Source organism: Amblyomma mixtum, chromosome 7 (assembly GCF_055824585.1).
Source record: "Amblyomma mixtum isolate Tamu chromosome 7, ASM5582458v1, whole genome shotgun sequence".
NCBI classification, from domain to species: Eukaryota; Metazoa; Arthropoda; class Arachnida; order Ixodida; family Ixodidae; genus Amblyomma; species Amblyomma mixtum.
In genome coordinates, this window is record NC_143018.1 from 54271762 (window position 1) to 54281117 (window position 9356).

At 42.9% G+C, this 9356-nt stretch overlaps 1 long non-coding RNA gene across 2 annotated transcripts in view; it reads right to left on the reverse strand.

Annotated features, from left to right (window-relative positions):
- Window positions 1-9356, reverse strand: part of LOC149336097 (uncharacterized) — a 49403-nt gene that overhangs the window by 9171 nt on the left and 30876 nt on the right. Inside the window, exon 1 of one of the 2 annotated variants that reach the window (XR_016284554.1) lies at window positions 7165-7276. The exons of the other annotated variant lie outside the window; for it this stretch is intronic. This is a non-coding gene — a long non-coding RNA (uncharacterized LOC149336097). Of the gene's footprint in view, window positions 1-7164; window positions 7277-9356 lie in introns of those variants that run through there. 2 annotated transcript variants of the gene reach the window in all.

The following is a 9356-nucleotide window of genomic DNA, read 5'->3' on the forward strand; positions in this document are numbered from 1 at the left end:
AGTCTTTTAATTAATGATGACACACCAACTAGCACAGCTTTCCGCCTTGACTGCAAGGCAGCACCTGAGGAATGCAGTCAGGACTAAACCTGTCCGCCTTTTTCGTGCAGGACTGTGCTTCTTACATCGACCCTCTATCTTTTCAATTCGTCGGCGGTCAATGTGCTGCTTCTTCGAATAAGCGGCGTCAGCAAGCATATGCCAGTCACAGTGCTCTTTTACGCCAACGAGGTAATTCGCAACGACACCAGTGGCCGCGGTACTGGACTTTTTCAGCGTTCCCACTGAGCACCCTAAGTAACAAAGGCATCGACAAATGTTTCGAAAACTACCTATGAAGCTTTGTTTGTCACAGGGGGAGGCAGCGCCCGTAAGATGCAATCACGGCAAAACCTATTGATCTTTTTCATGCAGATGGCTAGTTGAAATCGTATTTCGTGTAAATTTATAACGCCTTCTTTTTTTTACATCCTACTGCCTCGCCTAGGCCTCTTGCTTGACTGTAACGAAATGTGCTTTGACGTTATGTTGGCTTGCGCTTTTGCTAAGCAGAGACTTTCAGCTTAGTCCGAGCAGAGGGAGAACAGAGAAACTCAAAGTATTTCTCGACAGTCGCAAGGCTTTTGCGCGTGACCTGGTCTACAGGCGTGCACGTGAACTAGAGACTCCGAAGGTAAACTGAAATTGTCTTCGCAAGCGCATCACCAATAGATATAGATAGATATCGATATAGATATCGATAAATAGACATAGAAAAATAGATATCTTCTCCAAGAAAAAAGTGGATTATCGTAAAAATTTTTCTTGAGGAAACAATCTACAATCTGCTCATTTATGGCATACAGGAGTCTGTAACAGAGACGGTAATAGTCCTGAGGAACATGTTCCGGGGAACATTTTTGAAGCGAACCTGAAAATAAATGTAGGAAGCTTGCAGTAGACACGCTCGCTTGGAACAAAAGCTCAACATAAAACTCGTCCCATGATTAGGAAGTTTTTTGATTCCGTTGAAAAGCAGGATGTTCTCAGAAATGCTTAAGAAGCTGACGGGCACTCAAACATCCATTTCAGTTCACTTCTCGCCTAAGTTACGATAAATTTGAAGTTACTCTCAATTACCGTTAAAGTTGGTAGGAAGCCTGAGCATAAAGTGTGCCTTAAGTATAGCAAATTAATTGTCAACCAACAGGCGTAGGCGGGACGCGAAAATAAACTACAAAGGTAAAAAGTGGTGGATGCCGTTTCACGTGTTACCGATAATAACTCTTGGAGCAATGTTGCGAGAACTGCTCAGCTAGAAAAAAAAAATTGAGGTCGTCCGTGAAGAAAATTTTCTTCAGCTCGACAAACTTCTACAACTAGACGAGTCACCAGTTTCGAACCATTGCGGTCTACTTCCGGACTACTCAGTATTAAAATAAGCAAAAACTATTATCAGATAAGATATACGCTCGAAGTTCTTTTCATGGCGTGACGAAACCACTGCCAGAAACATGCCAGCTACGTGGGATATCTTTGAATGCTAGAACCACTGTAAATGAAATAGGTAGGTTTGAAGCACGTTCCGTTCTTATGGCCGTCATTTACTGGTTATTACAGACATATGTTTCCACAGCATGATGTTTGACGATGGAAATGTGTTAGCGGACGGCGTCATGTACAGTCGGGATCGCGGCTAACGTAGAGGAGGCTTTGCTGTAATTGCGAAGAGAGAATTAGTCGACAAAATGCTCATGAACGCTTAATTTATTTTCTTTACATATAAGAGAGTACTTTCACTTTTTTTCTCGTGTGCATTGCATCGTGTACATGATGCAGCGGATTCCTTTATGTCAAGTGTCTTCAACCGTTCACCACATTGCTTGAATAAGAACATATTTCTCACACGTAATTTAATTTTTTTCTGCCATGACTCCGGACAAACAGTCCTTCGACCTGCCTATCTCGAGCGATAATATTCTGGACCTGATGTTTTCTTTAAGCCTTAAAAACCCTCTTCGTAAATACACAAGACAGTCAGCTTTTCTAGACCTACATTTTGCAAGCAAAACCTTTTTAGAGGCAGTGCTTAAATTTAAAACTGGAATCTCGGATCATGGTGTTTTGTGGTGTTGTTCATCGCCAGTTATTTCCGGGATACGTCATATTAAAATAAATAAAAGACTATGAACGCGCATATGGCAATTCCATTCTCGAGTATTTGCAATCGCTGCTAGATCGCACTTGAAGCATTTAGTTTCGTAGTTTATATTAGCATTTTAAGTATTCAGTGAGATACAGTACTGAACATTTTGTTCCCCTTAGAAAGCTACACACTAACCGTTGCAATCCTTAGATAAATCATGAAATTGTTCCAACGAAACTTAAAGTGTAGAGACGCAAGAATAAAAAATACCTTCTTGGTCATGTACTTAAAGATTAACTTGTCTCAACTTTAAAACTACCGCAGTCTTGCTATTTTCACGCGACGCTGTCAAAATTTATTAAAGGTGATTCCCAAAATTTGGAAATTTCCCATTGGGGAGTGGAAAACTTCCAAAACTTCCAAACTAATCAGTTTGACAAAATTCAAATTTATATTAACGCTCTAAACTGGTGGCACGAAAATAGCACGAGGTTCTAACTTGCACTTTCAACCGTATTCCTTATGAAGTTGGCAACCACAGCCAAAATTCTAATTGAATACGCTGATAATGTAGCAACTATTCCCGTGAACAGTGAGTCCATGCTGAGCAAACTGCCGGCAAAAAATTATCTCCTCTGGATTGTCTTCCAAATGTCTTGTCAAGCGTCTTATCGCACAATTACCCGAATTTCTAACGAATATATTTGATGTTTCATTTTCTTCTGGCACCAGTTTGTAAAAAGGAATAGGTTATTTCTAAATATCGACGACTTTCAATCCTTACTCTTGTTGCAAGTTACTTCAGCACCTAGTTTCTGGTTTTCTGAACTCTTTTCTTGCAGAAAATAACATTTTATCACTTGCGCGACATGGGTTCCAAAAGGAAATTTCCGTTGTGACGGGGTTAATTGTTAGGACTTGTTAATGAATTAAACGTAGCGTTTGATAAATAAGGGCAGGCTAATGTACGTTTTCTTTGACTTTAGCAAGACATTTCCCAAAGTTCCCCAGATTAAACTCATTCGTAAATTAAACAGTATTGGAGTCCGTGCTGAGCTCGATAACTGGTTGAATGCTTACCTAAAACACAGGACACAGCACGTAAAAGTTCATGGCTGCTAGTTTAAAAAGCTTCAGGTTACATCAGGCGTAACTGAAAGAAACGTCTTAAGACAGCTACATTTTCTATATTATCTGTAATCTGCAGGCTGAAATTTTCCAGATTGTCTCTATCTGGCATTTTGCAGATGGCTGCAGTCTTTTTAAGAGCATAAATGGACCGAATGATGACTACTTCGTACAAAATTTTCTTTACTGTGTTCTTTAATGCTGCGTTAAATACAATATCCAGTAGAACGCGGATAAAACTGTCCTTTTGCAAACATCGCCTTAAAAACGTTTGTCACATCTCATTTAAAGTGAGAGCCTGCGAAAGTCATTCTATTATGACGTTACGCATCGGCAGTATTTAGGAGTTATCGCAACGAGGAATTTAACTTTGTCCGTATTTTCGACATTTGTTCCTGGGCATTTTAGAAGCAGTGATGTTTAAGGCAGCAGAAGCCTTGAGGGGCGTCAAGTAAACTCGAGCTTCTTGCATGTACAACAATTATTAGGCAAAAATTATACGATGATTTGGTTTAATGTGATCCATTCATAAAGGTCATTTACCAGCATGAGATTGTGCCGAGGAAAACGATTAGGTTTGGTTATAAGAAATACAGGAGGAAGGTTAGAATAAAATTCCATGCTAATGGAAACCGACCATGGCACGTAACTGCCGTGAATAGAGCGCCATATTAAATCAACACTGATACAATAGATGCCACTTTCACCTCAGTCCCCCTCCCCCGTCGAAAATATAAAGTGAGCTTGAAAAAGCGTATCCTGTTATCCAGTTCCTGCGATGTTCAGGGCAAAAACCAGCGGAAACAGGATGCATTGCCTTGAAAAGGAGTGAGTTTCGCTTCAGCGTCGTCGTTGTGCATCCCTTTTATTGCTCACGCGTCCGGTCGTGCTGGCGTTTTGCATTGTTAATGTAGCCTTTACATTATTGTGTCATAATGACACGAAAAAGCAGCTTTAAGCAAGGAGGCAGGCGTTAATAGCTTGCATGCTGTCAGAGTGTCATGCGCTCTGTCAAATACTTTACTTCGATATTCAGGTTCACAGCGATTGGTTTAGTCCGGTCATCAGCTGCTATGACCTGTCGTGATTTGTGGTCCCCACAGGGCAGCACTGATATTTTTGCGTTAAATTTCTGTCCGGAGAAGATGCTTAGTGAACGTAAAATTAGGTTAGTGCTTACGATTGACGACGTAATACTAATTTTTAGTCAGCGTTCATTATGTTACTCGGACGTTTCATGCTGCAGCCATTGACTAGATAAATAGCTGTAACAGAACTACATGAAAGCATTTGCTTATTGGCTAACTGTTTGCTATACAACTTACTTTGCCATCTAGCATCTTAATCTCATCGATTGCATTACATGTGGCAGAAATTATGAGCCAAATCGAATCAAATCGCTTGATTAAAAGTGTATCAGTTCTCTCTATGTCCACAAAGCTTTGGAGTCTCGTTTACCAATCTGGATGGCCGGAAAGCTTTTTTGTCATGATGAAATATTATAAACTAGCCCAAACGTCTGCTCTACTAAGAGCGGTTAGCTAGGGCCTGAATATCAGTGAAGTTGGAGACGCGAACAGTGGCCATGACACGCAGTCGTCAGTAACACCATGGCGCCAAGTGTTAACGAATTACAAGTTGCACTGCTTCTAACACACACCCGCACGGAAGGAAAAAGAAGGGCTCGTTATCGCACGCATGACGAAGCCAACAGTCACCGAAACCAAGGAGCATAGGGGGTGTTGTTTTTTTTGTGGTGTTCATTCATCATCATCAGCAGCCTTAGTACGCCCACCGCAGGGCAAAGGCCTCTCCCATGTCTCTCCAATTAACCCTGTCCTTCGCCAGCTGCGGCCACCGTATTCCCGCAAATTTCTTAATCTCATCCGCCCACCTAACTTTCTGCCGCCTCCTGCTACGTTTGCCTTCTCTTGGAATCCACTCCGTTACCCGGCCGCCGCGGTGGCTCAGTGGTTATGGTGCTCGGCTGCTGACCCGAAAGACGCGGGTTCGATCCCGGCCGCGGCGGTTGAATTTCTTTGGAGGAGAAATTCTAGAGGCCCGTGTGCAGTGCGATGTCAGTGCACGTTAAAGAACCCCAGGTGGTCGAAATTTCCGGAGCCCTCCACTAGGGCGTCTCTCATAGCCTGAGTCGCTTTGGGACGTTAAACCCCAAAAACCAACCAACCAACCAACCACTCCGTTACCCTTAAGGACCAGCGGTTATCTTGCCTTCACATTACGTTCCCTGTCCAAGCCCACCTATTCCTCTTGATTTTGACTAGGATGTCATTAACCCACGTTTGTTCTCTCACCCACTCCGCCCGCTTCCGATCTCTTAACGTTACACCTATCATTTTTCTTTCCATAGATAACTGATTACATAAGTCGCCAGTGGGTCCCGAACCGAGAAAAACAACTTTAGCACCACCCCCCCCCCCCCCCACCCACCCATACACACAATCCCCACCTCACGGAGTTTTTTTTTTTTTTTCTACTGAGCTTCCATAATTCTATTCACACTTTTGCAGGTCAACCGGTTGACCCTCCTTAGCTGCCATCGTGCCTGGATAACAGCCACAACCCTATCCTAGCAACCTCCCCACTTCACGCCCTTCCCCCCACCTGTGGGCATGCTTATCGGAGTGAAGGCCCGATTTAGACCCCGCCAATGATGAACGTTTTGCCCAGACGAATACAAGCCCTCTTGCCGAAACGGTGGCAAGCGCCCGAAGGCTCCCCTTCCCTTCTTAACTTTGTGTGTGTCAAGAAACCACCCTCCTTCTTTCTCTCTACCATGCACACCTAGACGCCACAGGCAGGGCTGCCCTGATCACTCAGAGGTAATGTCATGCCGTATCGCACACACGCAAAGCCACTTTACGAGCGTTAGATTAAGTCGTTTTCCTCGAGTGCTCAAGTTTGTACACGTCTCCGCACTCACAAGATTCTCCGACTTACAACTCACAACCACGGTTAGCACTTTTTGTCGGAACTGCATTTCGTGGCATGATTTCTAGACCCACTTAAAATCCATTCGCAAAATAGGTGACATTTTCGCCTTCTGAAGCAGTGTACGTTACCAGGTACATTTTCGGAATGATAAGTGCACAAGAGAGGGCGATTCAGCACCTAGAATTGACGCGCACAAATAACTGTCCGAATCAGCAGCGCAGCACTATAGAGTGCATCGAACCATGAGCTTCGATACCTAAATGATAAAATTAAACTATATACAACTTCTGAGTTGTTACCCACAGTCAAGAAAGCTTCATCATGCACAGTACTCTAATGCCCTCAGGCGCGTCACAAGAGCGGCAATTCAACATGGCTAAAGAAAGGTTTTCTTCAAAGCCAGGCAAAGTTTTTGAAGGCTACATTTCCCACTTCGCTGCAATGAATTCAAAAACCTAAATGCTTCTCAGAGCTATGACTAGTCTGCTCCCTCTTATGCTCGGAAACAAAAAAAATTGAAATTAATCTCATTGTTTATGCAGATTGCAACGTAAGGTCATTACTTTTCACCAGTAAACCCGGTTTAAGCCAAATGCTCGTATGTGATAAGGGAGTAATTATTCACTGGCATCCACCTAAGCGCAGCCATACGGCTACAAAGGGAAGCTATGAAGTTTTCTCAAAAACCTCGGAGTTAACGAAAAATTCGTGCTGTAGCCGTACGGCTGCGCTTGGGTGAATGCCAGTGAATAATTACTCCCTTATTACAAATCAACTCCACCCTGCGGGATTCCCCAAAAGATTCGACCATAATTGGTATGTTTCGCAACCATTTTTTAAAACACTGCATTGTATGCCAAGCCCAGTCCAAAATGCACGCTATAGACGACGAATTCAGTCATAAAGCTTGCTTAAGTCCTGAGAAAAAAAAGCGCAAGTAAAAGGTAGTGACATACCATACAACTGCTTGTAGGTTTTCCACTTATCTTCTAAAGAATCATCGGATTCCCAATACGGCTTGCTGTCAATCGCCAGAACTGATGGAAAGAAAAGCAGCAGTAGAATCATGTTTCTGGCTTCATGTTTCATTTTTCTTTTCTGAGAGAAACGATTCTCTGCGTCAGCACCGACCAGGCGATGGGGGTAGCTAGCGAGGAAAGCTTGTTATTTTATGGACACATGCCTCCAAAGCAACAGCTGCGAAAAAGAACCGAGCGGAACAGTTTTCATCGAGTAATGCCTGAAAGCAACCCGCATCTTTTCGCAAACCAAAATAATAATAAACAGTACACAGATCTCAGTATAAAGACCGGACAAAACAACAGAATAAAATAAACTTTGCAGCTCAAGGTATTTAGTTCTTATATATTCACTGAGCTACAGAGATGGGACTACTTTTACAACCTTCACATATTTAAATTGCGAAGATCAAACCGAGCGCTTTGCATAAGACAAGCGAGAGAAGATTCAAATAAGTAATATGCCAGCTTTTCTACCTTGCCCCATGTGATTTATTACTGTAAATTAAACTGAGACAATAAACACTACCATATTCTCAATCAGGATCACGTCTTGGCCATCACGCTGCTTTGTGGTGTTCTTCGTGAAAATCGCAATTAAGCCTAGCCTAAACGACTGCTTTACCACGCACGAAAAGACTCCTCTTATACGGAAACATAAAAATGCAACTCGCAATGATAGATGATTGGACCAAATGAAAAAAAAATAAGCTTGGGACATGTTTATTCAGAAAACGTCCCTATATACATACTCAAATAACCAATTTCTGGTTTCGTGTGTTTTGCGAATTTTATTTTGATGAACTCCACAATTGGTTTTGGTTTTGGTTTGGTTTATGGGGTTTAACGTCCCAAAGCGACTAAGGCTATGAGAGACGCCGTAGTGGAGGGCTCCGGAAATTTCGACCACCTGGGGTTCTTTAACGTGCATTGACATCGCACAGTACACGGGCCTCTAGAATTTCTCCTCCAAAGAAATTCTAGCCGCCGCGTACACCTAAAATATCGAGACTGAAGCTGAGCCTCGAGCAGAATGATATAAATAAGAACGACGAGTCGGAAGGGGGGGGGGCTCACACCCTGTGCACAGTCACTTCTTATGAGAACACATTTTTTTTCACACTTACGCTTTTGTAACCCAGCTTCAGACGTGTGCATAATACAGCTGTCTCTCGCAGTGTACTTCCCTGGATGCTCTAGGGTCCTTCTAGAAAAAGAAGCGAGCCGTTGGTTTTGCTAAGCTTGGTGCAAGGCTCTAAATATATTCATAACGCAGCGTTTGAATCGAAGCGTACTTTGACTCCCAAAGCCCTGTTTTATTGATCCTGTTTTATATTTGGCCAACGTTTCTTTCTTCAGAACTGCACTGCATAATGGTTTGCGTCACGTTCGTTCCGAAAATCGGTAATATAGATTGAGAGTTCAGCCACCGAATATAAATCACAAACAGGATAAAACAAAACGTCTGACAGGCGTGTCCGTATCAGTGATACCAGCGACTAACAAGAAAGCACCGTTGCGTACTTTTCGAACCATTTTTATTTAATTGTGGCATTCCTGAAATTGCTATGGGAGCACCTTGCTTTTCTGTTCGTATGCCGAGGAAATGAATGTTTTTGATCTCGTACTTTCCTCGTTTTATTAGCCCGGGATTCATCAGAGCCTACCAAACAAGGAGAGAGGAATTTAAGGAAATTAGGGCGCTTTACCTCCCGTTCACACCTACATGGTCACCACGGAGAAACTGTAACCTATTGGGTTGTCCTCCGTTTCTGAAAGAGAAATAAACATATCGAGCTAACGCAGCGCTTAATCTTCTCGGAACACAATTTTTGTTTTCGGGTCCGAAAGCGTTGGTTAACATGCACTGGCCACTTTAGAAAGTCAGCTGCACGTTGACTATTCCTCAAATTTCTGCTTATCTGAGTACTTCAGTCTCGTTCTTGCTCTTTGTTGCTAGAGTAGTTTAAAAGAGGATTTGAACATGAGGTGAAAGTCTTTATTGATGCTTCTGTCGGCGGGATCCCCGGAGCTAGCGCAGTGGCGTATTTCTTACCTTTCAGTTTTGCCCAATCCGCCCGTCTTACCCGTCTAGCCCTCATGAAAGTGTTGGGACTAAGATGGCCAAG